Consider the following 18628-nt stretch of genomic DNA (forward strand, 5'->3'; position numbering starts at 1 on the left):
TCTCAGTTTTCCACTACCATTTCTAAGTCCAAATATTAATTCAGTCTTCGTATGGGGCTAATTTACAAGAGGAAACATGAGGAACAGCAGGGCTATTACAAGCTGCAGAGGCAATTTACTTACTTAACTATTGCTAAGGGCAGGAAGAAAAGCTAAGCCAAAGAGGTCTGTGCTTTTGCACAGCAGTATAGTAATTCGAATATCAGTCTGGCACCCCAGTTTAAAGGTTGAGGAAGAAGTAAAACATGGTAAAAAGACAAGCAAAGGAAAAGGTAAAATTGAGTAGCATCCTTAAGTATGAGGATAATATAGCTGTTGACTCAGCAAGATGTTATTCAGTTCATGGCTTTTCCTTAAAAAAACAAAACAAAACTGTGACAAAATAATGTAACCAACTAATGTTTGTCCTCCCTTTACTATCTAGCTCCTTGGCAATATGGACTGTCTTAATTGAGAGAAAATGTTAATAAAAACTAAATTCTTATATGGCAAGTGCTATTCTTTGTTTGCCCATCTTTTTCTCCTAAAGGATGTTGTTTCCATGAATCTGATCCCTAGAATCACGAATCACAGGGGTTTGCAGGGATCTAATATACGTTCGCTATGTCAATACATTATCCTGCCGAAAGGTTTTCTATCTGTATGTAAAAAGTGCAGAGTGGGGCAGCTGGGTGGCCCAGTCGGTTGAGCATTTGACTTTGGCTCAGGTCAAGATCTCATAGTTCATGAGTTCAAGCCCCATATTGGGATCGGTGCTGACAGTGCAGAGCCTACTTGGGATACTCTCTGTCTCTCTCCGCCCCTCCCCTGCTTGCCCTCTCTCTCTGAAAATAAATAAACTTAAGAAAAAGCTTTGGGGCGCCTGGGTGGCTCAGTCGGTTAAGCGTCCGACTTCAGCCAGGTCACGATCTCGCGGTCCGTGAGTTCGAGCCCCGCGTCGGGCTCTGGGCTGATGGCTCAGAGCCTGGAGCCTGTTTCCTATTCTGTGTCTCCCTCTCTCTCTCTGCCCCTCTCCCGTTCATGCTCTGTCTCTCTCTGTCTCAAAAATAAATAAACGTTAAAAAAAAAATTAAAAAAAAAAAGTTTAAAGAAAAAGTGCAGAGCGGGTTTTGTGATTTTTTTTTTCAACACTTCCAGTGTCTCTTCTCTGGCTTCAGTTTTTTCTTTTCTTTAACATGGTTAGCCCTATGAGCCTGAACTGATGTTAAAACAAGAGACAAAAATCATCTTTTAGTACATGAAACTGACGCTTCTATTCAAATTAGGAATCGATGGAAAGTGAGCACCAATAAATAAATGCACTTGCCATAGAGATGCCATAGGTTTACCTGATAAGGAGTGTGAAATACCTGAACCATAGACACAAGAGAGGAGAAGACAAGTGTTTTATGATGGTTGTAATGCTGAGGGACAGGAGGCGCTGTGACACCATCATACGTGTGACAGCTGAGTACAGAGGAAGTTTATGACTCCAGGCTGTACTTGAGCACTTGGTCACTAGAGCCCAGGGCAGTGTTATCCTCTAAGAAATGATCTCCGAGTAAATAGTCACCTCATTGTACATCACAGGAGTGACACGGGGGTCCTTACTGAATATAAGGTTAACTTTTAATCAGTTTTTTCCCTTCGTGAGCTTTGTTGCCCCCTTGGTCTGCTGTGGTTGTACCTCTCTGACGCCCATTTGCCTCTGTCTTCCAGTCCTCCTTTCTGGCTGATTAGCATCCCTCCTTCTGAACCCCCTGCATTCCTTACTTGTTTTTTCTCTCTTATTTTAGGAATGACTTAATTCATTTTATAGCATCCAGTCCTATTCCTTTAAATCTGTGTTCCACGCTATGACTGCACTAGCTTTTCCTTTGGAAAAATTCAAAGTACAGTTTCCTCATGATATTTGTATGACTGTTTTGTGCCTACGAGATGAAACCAAAGCTCTTTTATGTGCTGGTCAAAGCCCTTCATGGTCTGGCTCTGGAACCTTTCCTTTCTCTTCTGTGCCAACGATTGAGTCATCATGAACTCTTTTAAATTCTCACCACACACCATTCTCACCACACTTGCACACATTCTTACTTCTTTCTAGAATGCACCTCTCCCCCCGTCTGCCTTGAAAATCCCTGTTGATCATCCAAACCCTGTACAGGCATTATCGTTTACACGAAGTACTTCCTGCCTCCAGACTGTGTTATTTGCTTTTTCCACTGTCCTACTTGTATATATATTTTGAGAAAATGTTTATTTATTTATTTTGACACACAGAGAGAAAGCGAGAGAGTGAGCACATGAGTGGGCTAGGGACAGAGAAAGAGAGAGAAAGAGCATTCCAAGCAGGCTCTGTGCTGTCAGTGCAGAGCCCGATGCAGGGCTTGAACCCGTAAACAGTGAGATCATGTCCTGAGCTATAACCAACAGTTGAACACTTAATCAATTGAGCCACCCAGGCACCTCCCCACACACTTATGTATCCTATACAGACTTTGCTTTTTTTTTTGTGTGTGTGCATTATATGGCACAATTTTATTTGCTTGCAAATCTGTCCTTCTGTAAGGACTATGAGAGTGGAGACTATGTTCTTGTCAGCGTGGTGCTAGGCAGACAGTAGATACTGAACTCAACTTCAGTACCTACTCTGGGCTGAACTGAACCCCAACCAGAGAGCCTTGGGTACTGGGCAAAGGTCCTGTCTCCATTGTGACCTCAAGACCTGGTCTACACTAGCAGTCAGACTTGTGAGGTAAGGATTGACATTAATTTCTAATTCTAACCCACCTCCTCCTGTCTTGCTAATGTACGCTGGCTGAGGACAGGGATAGAAAACTTCTCTCCCAAATTCCTTGGGTGTTGAATATTAGAGCGATTACTCCTCTACTCTTACTTGCTGTGAATGCTCTCAAATGGACACCAACACATCACAGAAATGGTCACCATTGTCTTTAGTCCCAGCTGTTTTCAAAAGTTATTTTCATGTAGATTCTAGTCTGGCCTATCTTGTACATATGCCTATACCTCTCTGGATGATTCCACTGGCCATTTTTGGGCAGAACATTGCTCTGTGTGGGCTTTACAGGTGGTCTTGTGTCATCTATTACTTACATAAAAGTGCCTGGGAGGTGTTGCAATAGCTGTTCACTAGGAGTGTTGTACTTAGTGTGTTCCTTTCCGGGGGCCACATAAGCAGAACTCACAGACCACTTCTGCCCAGGGTGGAAGACTCTGGGTCTTCCCATCATGACATCCTTTAGGGAGCATTTTTCCAGCCTATGTTCTATTTTCTTTTCCTTCCAAAGTCTAAGAGTTCTGCTCATGCTGCCCTTTAACTTGTCCAAATCACCCTATTTGTCCACTTCGTGCCTTTGGTAGCATGATGGACTTCTGGACTTATCCTTAGCTATCATTTTATCTTCTTATTTTACAAATTCTTTATGGAAGTTTGATATACCCGAGAAAATGGTGTAACTGTTCAAGGAGTAAGTGCTTACACATGCAACATGTGACTTGAGAAAAGTCTCCTGTGCCCTACCCAACTGAGTGTCTATTGGTGGGAATATTGAATGGGATGAGCAGATGTTGGGTAGCAACTTTTGTTTTCCTCATAGGAGATGAACTTCTAATTGCTTTAATGTTGTAGAAAATGAACCACTTTCCCCCAAACATGTTTATGGCATGGCACTGACAGAAAATGACAGTATTTGATTATAACAATGGTATAATCACATAAAAAACTGCCCATAAATATAAGCAACCAACATGGCGTGCTGATCACAGTAGTCCTCACATGTGTAGGCTGAATGAGGTTTATCTGTCAGCACCCCTGCAGCCACACTGATTAGAAGGCTTTACTTCAACAACTGTCTACCCAACAATGTGTTAGGACAGTCACTCTCTGGATAGTTAGCTTTGCTTATTTTGAAGTGATAGGAGAGGAAGGTGCGATATTTACTACTCCTCGATATTCTGTTGTGATGTAATGATTCCTGAAAATGGCTTCCTGTGCTTTATGGAAACCAATCTAGTCCTATAATAAAAGCCTGTTTACCATTCCCACTATTATTAAGAGCTTTATAATATAGGCTTTTTGGCATTTTAAATACATTTTTATTAGTTTTCTTAGAACTGTGGATAGCATATTATCCCATTCATATGTTTTCAGGAGAAAGGTTAAAAAAATATGTCTAATGGAAGGGCGCCTGTGTGGCTCAGTCGGTTAAGTGTCCGACTTTGTCTCAGGTCATGATCTTGCGGTTTGTGAGTTCGAGCCCCTTGTCGGGCTCTGTGCTGTTAGCTCAGAGCCTGGAGCCTGCTTCAGATTCTGTGTCTCCCTCTCTCTCCCTGCCCCTCCCGTGTTCAGGATCTGTCTTTCTTTCTCTCAAAAGTAAACATAAAAAAAAAAACTAAAAAAATATGTCTAATGGAGAGTACCTAAGTATGATTAACCCTGAAAAGAGAGAAGTCTGCAGCAAGATTTTATGCTGGAGCAAGGTAGTCTCTGAAAGGCTATCATGTAATGGAGGGCACCAGATTCTTATGTACTGCTTTAGAAAGCTGACCCAGAATCAATAGTTTGAAGTTTTATAGAGAGAAATATTTTAGGCTCAATATTTTAAAAAAAGAATAAAAATGAATTAGAAAAGAGTAGGTTGTCTTCGGAAGGAGTGGACACTCCTTGATCTGAAGTATTTGTAAAGATGGCTGGAAGACAATTAGGGATTTTGAAGAAGAGCTTGCCCAGAGCATGTGTTTGGTTGATGTATGTGATGTAAAATTCTTCGATTCCATCAATTGTGATCTTAGTTTGGTAGATTTCACATGCTATATCCATTACTGATTGGCAGCAAGTTATCTCATGTTCCATTTCCTCAAGCATATTTTGGAAACTATTCAAAATAATCTGTTAGTGTTCCTAAAGTTCAAGGGTCTTCGTGTTAGAAGATTCATTGCGAGGGGAAAGACTATTTTGTGGTGGCCAGAAACTAGGTAAAATACCCTGAGAAAGATAAGCACTAGCAAATATATTTTTTAAAATGAGCAAAAGCATCTTTTCATGTGCCTGTCGGCCATCTGGATGTCTTCTTTAGAGAAGTGTCTATTCATGTTTTCTGCCCATTTCTTCACTGGATTGTTTTTCGGGTGTGGAGTTTGGTGAGTTCATTATACATTTTGGATACTAGCCCTTTGTTTGATATGTCATTTGCAAATATCTTTTCCCATTCTGTTGGTTGCCTTTTAGTTTTGTTGATAGTTTCCTTCCCTGTCCAGAAGCTTTTTATCTTGATGAGGTCCCAATAGTTCATTTTTTCTTTTAATTCCCTTGCCTTTGGAGATGTGTCAAGTAAGAAATTTCTGTGGCTGAGGTCAGAGAAGTTTTTTTCCTGCTTTCTCCTCTGGGGTTTGGATGGTTTCTTGTCTCACATTCAGGTCCTTTATCCATTTTGAGTTTATTTTTGTGAACGGTGTGAGAAAGTGGTCTAGTTTCATTCTTCTGCATGTTGCTGTCCAGTTCTCCCAGCACCATTAGTTAAAGAGACTGTCTTTTTTCCACTGGATATTCTTTCCTGCTTTGTCAAAGATTAGTTGGCGATACTTTGGTGGGTCCAATTCTGGGTTCCCTATTCTATTCCATTGGTCTATGTGTCTGTTTTTGTGGCAATACCATGCTGTCTTGATGATTACAGCTTTGTAGTAGAGGCTAAAGTCAGATTGTGATGCCTCCTGCTTTGGTCTTCTTCTTCAGTATTACTTTGGCTATTCAGAGTCCTTTTGTGGTTTCATACAAATTTTAGGGTTGTTTGTTCTAGCTTCGAGAAGAATGCTGGTGCAATTTTGATTGGGATTGCATTGAATGTGTAGATTGCTTTGGGTAGCATTGACATTTTAACAATATTTATTCTTCTAATCCATGAGCATGGAATGTTTTTCCATTTCTTTGTATCTTCTTCCGTTTCCTTCATAAGCTTTGTATAGTTTTCAGCATACAGATCTTTTACATCTTTGGTTAGGTTTATTCCTAGGTATTTTATGATTCTTGGTGCAATTGCATATGGGATCAGTTTCTTTATGAAAAGATGCTCAACATCACTCCTCATCAAGGAAATACAAATCAAAACGACACGGAGATATCATCTCATGCCAGTCAGAGTGGCTAAAAAGAACAAATCAGGAGACTGTAGATGCTGGTGAGGATGTGGAGAAACAGGAACCTTCTTACACTGCTGGAGGGAATGCAAATTGGTGCAGCTGCTCTGGAAAACAGTGTGGAGGTTCCTCAAAAAGTTAAAAATAGATCTACCCTATGACCCAGCAATAGCACTGCTAGGAATTTACCCAAAGGATACAGGAGTGCTGACGCATACGGGCACTTGTACCCCAATGTTTGTATCAGCACTTTCAACAATAGCCAAACCATGGAAAGAGCCTAAATGACCATCAACTGATGAATGGATAAAGAAATTGTGGTTTATATGCACAATGGAATACTACTTGGCAACGAGAAAGAATGAAATCTGGCCATTTGTAGCAATGCGGATGGAACTGGAGAGTGTGATGCTAAGTGAAATAAGCCACACAGAGAAAGACAGATACCATATGTTTTCACTCCTGCGTGGATCCTGAGAAACTTAACAGAAGACCATGGGGGAGGGGAAGGGGGAAAAAAAAGAGAGGGAGGGAGCCAAAGCATAAGAGACTCTTAAAAACTGAGAACAAACTGAGGATTGATGGGGGGTGGGGGGGAGGGGAAGGTGGGTGATAGGCATGGAGGAAGGCACCTGTTGGCAGGAGCACTGGGTGTTGTACGGAAACCAATTTGGTAATACATTTCATATTAAAAAAAATAAAATAAAGGAAAATAAAATGAGCAAAAGCAAAGCTTTGTTGATTACGTATTGGCCAGAGGGAACGATGTAGAGGAGAAACATCTTTATTTAAAACTGATTATTTGTATGATTTTTCCAGATGACAGAAGTTACCTTCAGCATGAGTTATTGAACATAAAGCTATTGACTGAATGTCTTGGAGAAGCAACAAAAATCACAGTATTCAGGGAAATAGGTGAGCTGCACTGACTGATAGTTAATTATGAGCATGTGTAAAAGACAACGCAGGCTCATTGATACAGGGACTTTGTTCCTCCTGTTCGGCTGTGCATTTCTGAAGCCTAGCACAGGGCTTGAGAGAAAGAATTGTTCAACAAATGTTTGTTAAGCAGTTGGATGAACAGATGTTGCGCTAGTGGGCGCAGAGAAACCCGAAGGGTCCCCAGTTATCTCTCGGCAATTTCCAAATGTGTGCAGCTTCTCTTCTCGAGCAAAAATACTCTCTCCAAGTTCCAGCTCATGTTACGTCCTCTCTTTGATGTCTTCTCCGACTGTTCTAATATCACTGACCTCATTCTTTGAATACTCATGGTACTTGTGACCAGGATCATAGTATTTAACAAAATACTGTCGCATTTTGTTGACTTTGGTTCGTTGTCTTGCACCCAGAACTAAATTATCACTGCTCTGGTACTAATAATTGCATCTCCTTCTCCCCCATTCACCCTGCCCCAGTTACACTGGACAAGGCTTTGAGTAAACTCTTAGCTTATTAGCTAAGCTTATTAGCTTAGCTTATTATCTTAGCTTATTAGCTAATAAATAGCTTATTAGTTGCTATTAAGAACCTGGCATATTTGCCAGATGTGAGAAACCCCTGTTACTTCACGGTCACTGCAGAAAGGTGTTACCAGGCTTGCCACAGAGATTTAGTGAATTCTTGGTGCAGAGGGAGGAGAAAAGAGTGGGGAGATAAGAAGGGAAATGATGGTCCTGCCCAGAAATCTCTTGTAGCTTAAAGCTGGCCCCGAGAGATCTGAAATAAAAGGGAACGTGTCACAATATCCATGAAGTGACCTCATTCAAAATCAGGTAATTTAAATAATCTTCTTCCCTCCAATATCACCCTCAAGAGGCTGGAAGTTAATAATATTTAGAGTATCAACTTGTAACCCAACTAAGGGGAGTTTGTCCCTTGGTAAGTGACAGATAGAGACTAAACCAGGGGGTGTCGTCACCCAAAGCAATCTTTATTTGCAGCAAATAAGAAGACTGTGGGGAATAATTTCCAAAGCCGAGATTCCCAAGCGGGGGTGAGTAGGTTCTTTTATTTAGGGTTTCAGATGAACATTCAGAAAGGGGAGCTTTGTTATCATATGTAAAGGCAGGCATTATATTGTGCAGGTGTCCTTAGAAAACAAGCCTATACTTGCACTGTTAGGTTAATCAAGGCGTGGTCCTCCTTGGGCAGAGACTTGAATACTATAATGAAGCAGAGATTGGATGGGGTCTGGGACTCCGTATATTGGGTAGGGCATGTAAGACCTTGCTTGTTCCTAGGCTGGAACCAAATCGTTCCAGTTAACGGTTAACCTTGAATCCAGTCTTCTGCAGGGAGAGCTAGTATATTTGCTAGTGGGTTCGAAAAGAAACAATAGTGATTAGGGAGAAAACAGTTCTCTGAAAAAACAAAAAAACAAACAAAAAAAAAACCCCCCAAAAATAAGCTTTACATTTTCTGCTAGTTTTAACCTCATTAACCCAATGGGGCACTATTTCAACCCTGCAAGAACAGCTCCAGAATATGCCACAGGTCAGTCTTGACTTTTGAAACAGCATTGGGAATTTCACCCCTGATTTATCTACTGCGGTTAGGCTGTTTCCTAGCTTGTTAGAGATGGTTAGTTTTCGCCTTGCCTTTGTTCCCTTAAGGTCTCTACTTTAGTTTTTGCATTTCTTTGCAATTCTAACACCTCCTAGGAGGTTCTGCAAGAAGAATACCAGGGCCAGGACGTAGGGCTTAGATCAGGAAAGTAGCTGGGAGCCACTTATGACTTGTGTCCCGAAAGCTGTCTGGTCTTCCTTTTTCAGCCTCCCCCCTACCCCCCAAATCTTCCTGCTTACAAAATCTCTTCCCCAAGATGATTGGGCATCTTGAAGGGTCTGCCGATTCAGTTTATCACCGATCCAAGTGGGAGTGGAGCCTCCTCAGAAGCTCCGGTAGGTGCTCAAGACTAATAAAAACAGCCCCAGGCAATACACTAAATAAGGAAAGATAATACTCAAGGCTTACTTTGCTTTTCTGAGGTTCAGGCCAGCTTCTCCTCTCCTCGAGGCTAGTTTTACCCTCAAAGTAACATGGGACCGCTTTTCCAGAGAAAATACACTTTAGTGACTTAATATACTTTCTTTCTAGGGAAGGTTCTATGATTGTGTGTGTATCATAACTTCTGCTCCACTGTTTTAGGAATATTTAAAAAGTAGCTTCTAATGACTTTGTTAAGCGACAATAAATCAGGGGTATAAAATAGAATGCACAGTATGCTTCCGAACTACACCTCCCTCCCTCCCCACACGTACCAATATGCACATACCAATATGCATGTGTTTATTCTTGTGTACTTTTCTGTAGACAAACCCAGAAAGGACACGCAGCAAATTTCAGCAGTGGTTATCTTTAAGGATTTTTTTTTTTTTTTTTTTTTTTTTTTTTTTTTTAAATTTTTTTTTTTCAACGTTTATTTATTTTTGGGACAGAGAGAGACAGAGCATGAACGGGGGAGGGGCAGAGAGAGAGGGAGACACAGAACCGGAAACAGGCTCCAGGCTCTGAGCCATCAGCCCAGAGCCCGACGCGGGGCTCGAACTCACAGACCGCGAGATCGTGACCTGGCTGAAGTCGGACGCTTAACCGACTGCGCCACCCAGGCGCCCCTATCTTTAAGGATTTTAATGTTTATCATGCATTTCCCCCTTTGCATTCGGCACATTTTTAATGTTTTTATAATCAGAAAAAGAAATACTTCTTATACACGGCTCTGTCAGTAGGGAACGGGGGTGGGGATAACCCAAAACTGCAATTATGCTTGCTTTTCAGACGCAAGATCTAGGAGTAGAGGGGGGTGGGGGGGTGGATCTTCACTAGAAGGCATTAGAGAAGAAGGTGTGGCTAACTGGGCTAGCTTCTGTGACAAATCTTGAAGCAGCTCTTCAGGTGTAATAAAGAAAGCAGCAACTGAGGGATGTAAGATATGAACTGTTTGGGAGTAAGCGTGGCTTGGCTTGGAACCATAGAAGCTGGGTGAGTTAGAAAATCTTTGCTCTAAGAGTTCTAGTTTTCTCATCTTCCAGGGAATTTGACATTCACGGGAGGTGGTGGACGCTTGAATGCTACACAGACCTTATCAGACCTGCCATTCAGCTCGAAGGATTCAAAAGAGTGAGAGAAACTGAGCTAAAAGTCTTGGGATGAAACTCTTGGGACGGGGAGTAGGAGGGGTCGGGACAGCACCCATGGCCAGAAGTCATTGGCACAACCAAGTGCCCACCGCAGAGGAAGGGAAAGCACCGATGATGACTCTTGCAGATTGAGATATGGGCAACCAGTGTTGGCTCTCTTTTCGCTTCAGTTCAGTCTCCTTTTCAATCCAGGAATCGCTTGTGTGCTTCTTCTCCCAGGATAGCCATCCGCCTTTCATTTGAACGTTTCTGTGATGGTCATTCACTAGGGTTTGATCTAGCCGGTTTTTTTGTTAGCTGGCCCTTGGTTGGATGCTATTACTCTTGTGGAAGTTCTGCTCACTGGTTTTTAATTCCCCATAAGTTCTCACCTACATGACAAGCCTTGATGCACTTGTAGGTGACTTTGTGGTCCATCCAACCCTTTATCTCCTCTTCCTCCTGCCTCACTTGTGACTACTGTTAAGGAGGTCAAGGCTAGTCTTTTCCAGTCTTCCTTGCAGTTATGAGTGTCCTTTGATACGGCCCTTGCCAATGAGATACACGTAGAAGTTTATGCTATCTGGAAACCACAGGGAAACACCTCAATATGAAGGTATTGACCATGCAAGCCTTGACTACTAAGCCAGTACAGACAACTACCTACATCGGACTTCTTGATATAACAAAAGAAAGTCAACTTTTGTTTGCTTAAATCACTATATTGAGGTTTTCTGTTACTTGCAGGCAAATGCAATGGTGACAGATGGACTTTGACATTTCATAACCCAACATTATCTTTCGTACTTTGGAAACTACTGAATCCTGCCGCTTTTCACTGACAGTGCCCGGTGCTTTTCTGCTTTTGTGAAAACATGCCCTTTTCTTCACGCCTGAAGGCTCTTCCCTCCTGAACAGAGTCTACTCATCCTTCACATCTTCCTTTAAGGCAGATCCCAGCCAGAAATACCTTCTTATTTCTTATACTGAACTCCCCAAAGGCCTGCTGAAGTGCTTCTCTTATTCTTCTCCTTTTTCCATCCTGCCATTAAGTGCTGATATTTGTATATTTATCTTGCCCTTATTCATTCCCCTGATAAGGCTGGAGCTGTTTCAAGTCTGATTTTACAACTTTCCCTGTACTCTCCTGTCTTTTATGATACAGTCTGGCTAATAGAAAGTGCGATTGGCTTTATTTCAATTCAGCAGCTATTTATCATCTCCTTTCCTTTTCAATAGCTTAAATATTGGTTAAAGTTTATGCTGGCATCTTAAGAAAGAGTTCAGTTTTTCAGAAAAAACATGAACTGACTTTAGTGAATGCCTCTGGGATGTCATGTCCTGAAGAAAGGCCAACTACCTATTATTGGCTTCCTCAAATGCCACTATTTAGTGGTTGTAGTTAGAAAAATAGACATTAGTATCTGGAGTTCTAACAAAGCTTTAGAGGAAATGCTTTGTTGATGAGATCATATTGATCAATGCTCCAGAGCTATTTGAAGTTTAGAACATAAAGCATGGAGAGGAATACCTATCAGGCTCATGGGATTTTAGGTACTGTGCTCTCTTTTGGGCAAGGGCCCTTCACTTAGGCTGATACCTCCCCAGCTTACATGGGAGCCTGTGGCTTGAACACAGGAACAGGGGCTAATGGCTCCTATATTTTTCTGAGAAAGGGGTTAAGGGGATTTGAGAGATTTGGTTGGGGGCCGTTTAATTATGTTAGTTGTTGTTTTCAAAGGGAAATGCATCTCATTTATTACAAAGCTATAGTGAAGTTCTGAGAAAGGGCTAGATGTTCTGATTTATTTATTTACTTTTCCTTATTAATTTCTTTGGTTATGTTGAGAACACTTCACATGAGAGTTACCCTCTAAAGTTTTTTTTCCACAAAATCTGAAGGTAACGGTACTATATTGCTGACTATATATAGATACAATGTTGTACAGCACATCTCTTGAATTTATTCCCTTTGCATAACTGAAACGTTGTGCCCGTTTATTAGCAACTCCCCCTTTCTTCAACCCCAGCCCCTGCCAATCACCATTCCACTCTCTGATGCTATGGATTTGACTATTTTGGATACCACGTGTAAGTGGAGTCCTGCACTATTTGTGTTTCTGTGACAGTCTTATGTCACTTACAATGTCGTTTAGTTTGAAATTACAACATTTTATAGGGAATTGAATTTTTTTTGGTGTGTGTGTGTTTACTTTTGAGAGAGACTGAGACAGACAGACAGAGCATGAGCAGGGTAGGGGCAAAGAGGGACTGGGACAAAGGATCCAAAGCAGGCTCCAGGCTCTGAGCTGTCAGCACAGAACCCAACGCAGGGCTTGAAACTACAAACCGTGAGATCATGACCTGAGCCAAAGTCGGATGCTTAACTGACTGAGCCACGAGGCACCCCGGAAATTGAAATTTTTGTTTGTGTTTAAGGTAGAATTTAAGAGCCTCTCACCTCAATGGCATTTTACTTTCTTTTATATTTGTGCATGTTTTTTTCTTTCTTTTAAATTTTTCCTTTTTCTCTTCCTTCCTTCCTTCCTTTTTGTTTTTTTAACCCCATGCCCTTTTTCGATAAATGGTGAACAGGTAGAACCCTCTCACTTATGAAGTTCCTGATTTGTGAAGGCACTATGCTGGGTGTCTTACAAACATCATTTCATTGAATTTTCACGGGGACAATATGACTTTATCCGATTTTCTCCAGTTACATACGAAGAAACTGAAATTAGATAACCTACCATATAACACAGCTAGTGAATGGGAAAGCCAGCATCTGAAAACAGATCTTTTTTCTCTCTCCTTTTTATTTTATTTTTTTTTATTTATTTATTTATTTTTTTTAGAAAGAGAAGAATTATTTTTTTTAAATTTTTTTTTCAACATTTATTTATTTTTGGGACAGAGAGAGACAGAGCATGAACGGGGGAGGGGCAGAGAGAGAGGGAGACACAGAATCGGAAACAGGCTCCAGGCTCTGAGCCATCAGCCCAGAGCCCGACGCGGGGCTCGAACTCACGGACCGCGAGATCGTGACCTGGCTGAAGTCGGACGCTTAACCGACTGCGCCACCCAGGTGCCCCCCTCTCTCTCCTTTTTAAAACCCATGATCTTTTTTTCTTCTGAGAAAGAAGAAAACCAGGTAACCCTGGTTACCAGGGTGAGAAATTTGCACGTCTTTTCTTTCACATGTGCGTTTTCATAATATCTCTTCTTACTTGACATTTTGCTCTGAGCAGCACTTTAGTGAGTATCTAAATTTAGACTAAATACTTGGTTGTACAAGGAATTTTACATCTGTATTTGAAAAGTGTTAATTAATTTGATTCTATTCTTCTGGGAACTACATAGACAATTTCAAGGGCACGTCTTCAATATCATCAGAATTTAATTAAACTGATTACTCCTTAATTCAAGCTATTTTTATCAAGCCATTATAATTAGTATTGAGAAAAAAGGAAGTGTTGCTGAAGAGAAGCAGGGGTAGATGGGAAATAAGCAAACTGATACCAGTATGAGGGGAAAGGCTATCTGCTGAGTTTGGGTAAGTGTTCACTAAAGTTTGAATATTAAGGCTGAGCTCATTAGAAAACCAGCGAATACATTTTACAGTGGGATTTCCTGTGTAGCTTGAGGGCAGAAAGCTCCCTGATACACCCTATTGTTAAATACTTCTTTGTAACATTTTAAACCCGAACTAATAGAATCTTCTAGTGTTTTATTCCCCCAAATGAAAGCTTCACCAAAGGAAACATACAGATGGCAAATAAGCGTATGAAAAGATGCTCCACATCATATGTCATCAGGGGAATGCAAACTGAGATGATGAGATAGCACCACACACCCACTAGAATGGTCAAATCTGGAACACCGACGCCACCAAATGCTGGAGAGAATGTGAGGCAACAGGAAGTCTCACCCATGGCTGGTGCAAATGCAAAATGTTACAGTCACTTTGGAAGATGGTTTGGCTATTTCTCACAAAATTAAAGTCACTCTTACCATATGACCCGACAATTGTGCCCCTTGGTATTTTCCCAAAGAGTTGAAAACTTACGTCCCCACAAAAAATATGCACATGGATGCTTACAGCGGCTTCATCATAGTTGACAAAACTTGGAAGCAACCAAGATGTCCTCCGGCAGGTGAATGATGAAGAAACTGGGGTCCATCCAGACAGTGGATTATTTACAGTGTGGAAGAGAATTGAGCCATCAAGCCATGAAAAGACATTTTGGAGGTTGAAATGCATCTTACTAAGTGAAAGAAGCCAATCTGAAAAGGCTACATCCTGTATGATTCCAACTATGTGACATTCCAGGAAAGGCAAAAACATGGAGACAGTAAAAAGATAAGTGGTTGCCAGAGGTTAGAAGGGAGGGAGAGGTGAGTCGGTGGAGCACAGAGGATATTTAGGGCAGTGCAACTACTCTGTGTGATACTGTAATGATGGACATGGGCCAGTATAAATTTGTTCGCATAGAGGGAATCAAGTACTTTCATAAAATATACAACACAACAAGTGAACCATGATGTGAACTGCGGACTTTGGATGATGGAGATTTGTCAATGTAGGTTTATCAGTTGTATCAGATGCGCCGCTCTGATGGGGGATGTTGATAATGGGGGATTATTCATGTGTGGAAGTAAGCGGTCTGTGGGAAATGTCTGCCCCCTGTGCTTAATTTTGTCGTGCACCCAAAACCACTCTAAAAAACAAAGTCTATTAAAAAAAGTTACTGGTATGGGTACAGAATGTGTTATTCTAAAAAATTAAAGAAATATAATACACAAAAACATGGGATGCCTGGGTGGTTCAGTCAGTTAAGCATCCGACTCTTAATTCCAGCTCAGGTCATGATCTCGCAGTTCAGTTTGTGAGATCAATCCCTGCTTCAGGCTCCACACTGATGGCGCTTGTGCTCTCTTTCTCTCTCTTTCAAAAAAAAAAAAAAAAAGAAAAGAATACACAAGAACATGAAACCCAAATAATACAGAACTTTAATTTGCTACCTAATTATTTTGAAAGTGCTTTAAATTAACCTGTGTGGGAATTAACAAATGTAGAAGTGGTTTCATGGATTATTTTATCGTTGCCAAAGATACTGACAACTGCTATTTTCAAATTTGACCTATTTATACCTGTGTGAGCATGACATATGAATAGATCATGATCCATAAAAATACAATTGTGTCATCTTTATTGGTATCAGGTGCTGTTTTTTTTTTCCAATTCTCTAATCAGATGTATAAACACAACCTATCTGAGTCAGTGGGGAAGTGTTAACATGGAAATATCACCACGTGGCTTCATGGTTTATGTATCTTTAATATCTGTAATTTAGGACAGTAATGAATACAGATGAGATTGTTGCTTTGGCCTGGAAGTATTCATCTGGTACAAATAGCCCCTGGAACTGCATCAGCATAAAATTAAAGCCTCAGACTTCAGAGTCTTGACCGATAGAAGCATAATCATTGAGAGTTTAGAATACAGATTATCTGGTTTACTTTTCAAATATTTTGTAAGTATCAACTAATGTAGAAAAAGGAATTTGAATAGTAAGCTTGTGAAAAAATGCTTTTTACTATTTTATAAAATGCGGGCAGTATGTTCATGGGATTTGAAGAGATGGTAACCTGAAAAAACAGGTGAACAATGCAAGGGTTTACCTGATAGTACATAAATAAATAGGAAAAAAAATCTAACTGTCCCAGAGGCTAACAAGTCTTTCAGAGTCCTGTAATACCAAGCATTTATAGGTAAACCACAAGTTTCTAAATAAAATGGTTATTACACACACACACACACACACACACACACACAAATACATATTTTACATGTATGCATATGATATCTGTATTTCTAATCACTTGATGTTTTAAACTCCCGACATATCTTATCTCTATCTTTGGTATGTATATATAAAATGTATGCACATATTATATATATATATATATATATATATATATATATATAAAATATATACATGTTATATAATTATATACATGTTATACTATACTAATAAGTTTTACAACATATACAAGCATAGATTTTAAAAAGTATAAGATAAAAATAAAAACCCTAATATTTAACTGCTTTTTTAATTCATTTATGGTGTAACATCATTTTTCTACCACTAAAATTTTATTAATGGTGTTCCAGTGACTTGCTTTTTAAATGATTTGTTCCCAGGGATAACCTCAGACTACCATGGGCTATTAGCTGAAGGCAGAATATAGACTCAGTGTGAGGCTTGTCATTCATTAGTTATGATGGATGCAAATTTACATTTTAAGCAGTCTTCTGGATAATTTCAGTGTCGAGATCTTTTCTGATCTCATTAGATCATTATTATTATTTTCATTCTCAAATGGAAGTAACAGAGGTATTGTTTTAGTTGTAAGAAGATTCCGTTCTGACATTTTGTTGTTCTCATATACTAAATTATAAATATTATAGGTCACCTATGGTTTCCGGTAGGTATATTTTAAAGCTACGTTTCCATATTGTGAGTGTTATTTGAATTTAAATAATTGAAATATATTCTATAAAAACATTTAACTGGAAGCCCACCTTGTAATGCTCTGATGAGTATTATTACCTTCAGTGCCTCCTTTTGTAGTCACTGTCCTTAGATTTCTCTGTTCTTGATGTTTGACTATATGATATGGTAATCCATATGGTAAATGTTTCTTTCCTTCTTTCTGGGTTTTGTTGTTGTTGTTGTTTAGAGAAGCATTTTTTAGTAAGGTTGATAGATTGTGGTGCTGCACTCATAAAAGACATCAGAGTTCTGTATACTCTCTTAAAAAGTAACAGGCAGGAGTTAGAACGAAAGAGGGGGAGCACCATGTCTGTTTTTAGGTACTAACCGTCAGAGGAGAGCATGAACGCAGTTCCCCCATTACCACAAATTAAGCAGTCAAGTTTCCCACATTTGGAGAAATTGCAGGGGCCAGCACATCCAGAATGCAAAGGATAAGCCTCATCCTGGTGAAACTACCTTTGAGATCAAGTAAATGTTACATTCTTTCTTAATTTTACATAAGTACACTAACAACTAGTTTTCCCTGCACCCCTGAGGATCCTCTTGGCAAATCTTGCTGTGAACATGCCTGCTGCCATTTTGGAGGCCCCTGGTATATACATAATGGCAGAAAAAGATGGCTATTTGGGCTGCCTTTGTGCAAATAGCATCTTTAATATATAATTTTTTTTCTAAATAGAAGCACACTTAAACATTTGTGACCTAGAGAATCTCATCTACAATAAGCATAGTACATTGAACACATAGACTGAGCAGTGCTCAGATGAATAGCTCCATAGTAATACAGAGGAGGGCAAGACAAGAAGGTAATGATGACTCAGCTGGTTTCATAGTTGTACACTCTGCACGTTTCCATTGTGTGGCATTCTACCACTCTGTCCTGTTCAATTCCGCTTTCTTTTTGGATTTCCTAAATATCTATCTCCAGCTCTGTCCTTATTGGATTCCAGGGGCACATTAAATCTTGCAGTTTAAAGGTACCTAGAATATATATAATCTAACTCCTTTAAAAAAATTTTTTTTTTAATGTTCGTTTATTTTTAAGAGAGAGAGAGAGAGAGCGAGCATGAGTGGGGGAGGGGCATAGAGAGAGAGAGGGAGATACGGAACCCAAGGCAGGCTCCGGGCTTTGTGCTGACAGCTCAGAGCCTGACCAGGGGCTCGAGCCCACGAACTATGAGATTATGACCTGAGCCGAAGTCAGACGCTCAATCGACTGAGCCACCCAGATGCCCCTATATAATCTAACTCCTATTCAAAGCATAAATCCTCTCCACAAATGTCTTAGAGATGGAAGTCCAGGTTCTGGGTTTTCACTTGCGGCATAGGCTGCCTATTTCTACCATAAATCGGGTGTAATGGCTCCCATAATGGCTCCTAATCTTTTTAAGGTCAAAAATTCACAGATCTCCAGCTGTAATAAACATGACAAAGAATTGTCAATACCCTGCTGAATTCCTTCTCAAATCCTATGGTCTGCTTTGCCAGTCTTTTTTTAAAATTTGAAATACATGTGAAGTAAACATGAAACAACAACTAAAAATACTCTATGTGTTTTGGTGCAGCATAGTGATTCTGGTAGACCCTTTGATTTCATCCTTGTGCCGTTATTAATGCAGATTAGAAGTACAATCACTTTTTGCAGAGGATAGAGTATGATGATTGTAATAATGTATTAGTCCACCCAATAGGCCTACCGTCCCTATTTTAAGAACTTCTGTAAGCATTTCTGCTAATAGGCATCCCTCATCATGTATTTGAGCATCTGACCTTTGGAAAGAATGAAATCTTTGGGGCGTTTTCGTTCGTGTTTCTAACCATCAC

At 40.2% G+C, this 18628-nt stretch overlaps 1 non-coding gene across 1 annotated transcript; it reads right to left on the reverse strand.

Annotated features, from left to right (window-relative positions):
- Positions 1–17132: 17132 nt before the first annotated feature.
- LOC125149755 (U1 spliceosomal RNA) lies at positions 17133–17299 on the reverse strand. The gene has a single exon (XR_007146051.1). It is a non-coding gene; the product is annotated as a U1 spliceosomal RNA (small nuclear RNA).
- Positions 17300–18628: the final 1329 nt, after the last annotated feature.

This window comes from Prionailurus viverrinus, chromosome D3 (assembly GCF_022837055.1).
Source record: "Prionailurus viverrinus isolate Anna chromosome D3, UM_Priviv_1.0, whole genome shotgun sequence".
In the NCBI taxonomy this organism is placed as follows: domain Eukaryota; kingdom Metazoa; phylum Chordata; class Mammalia; order Carnivora; family Felidae; genus Prionailurus; species Prionailurus viverrinus.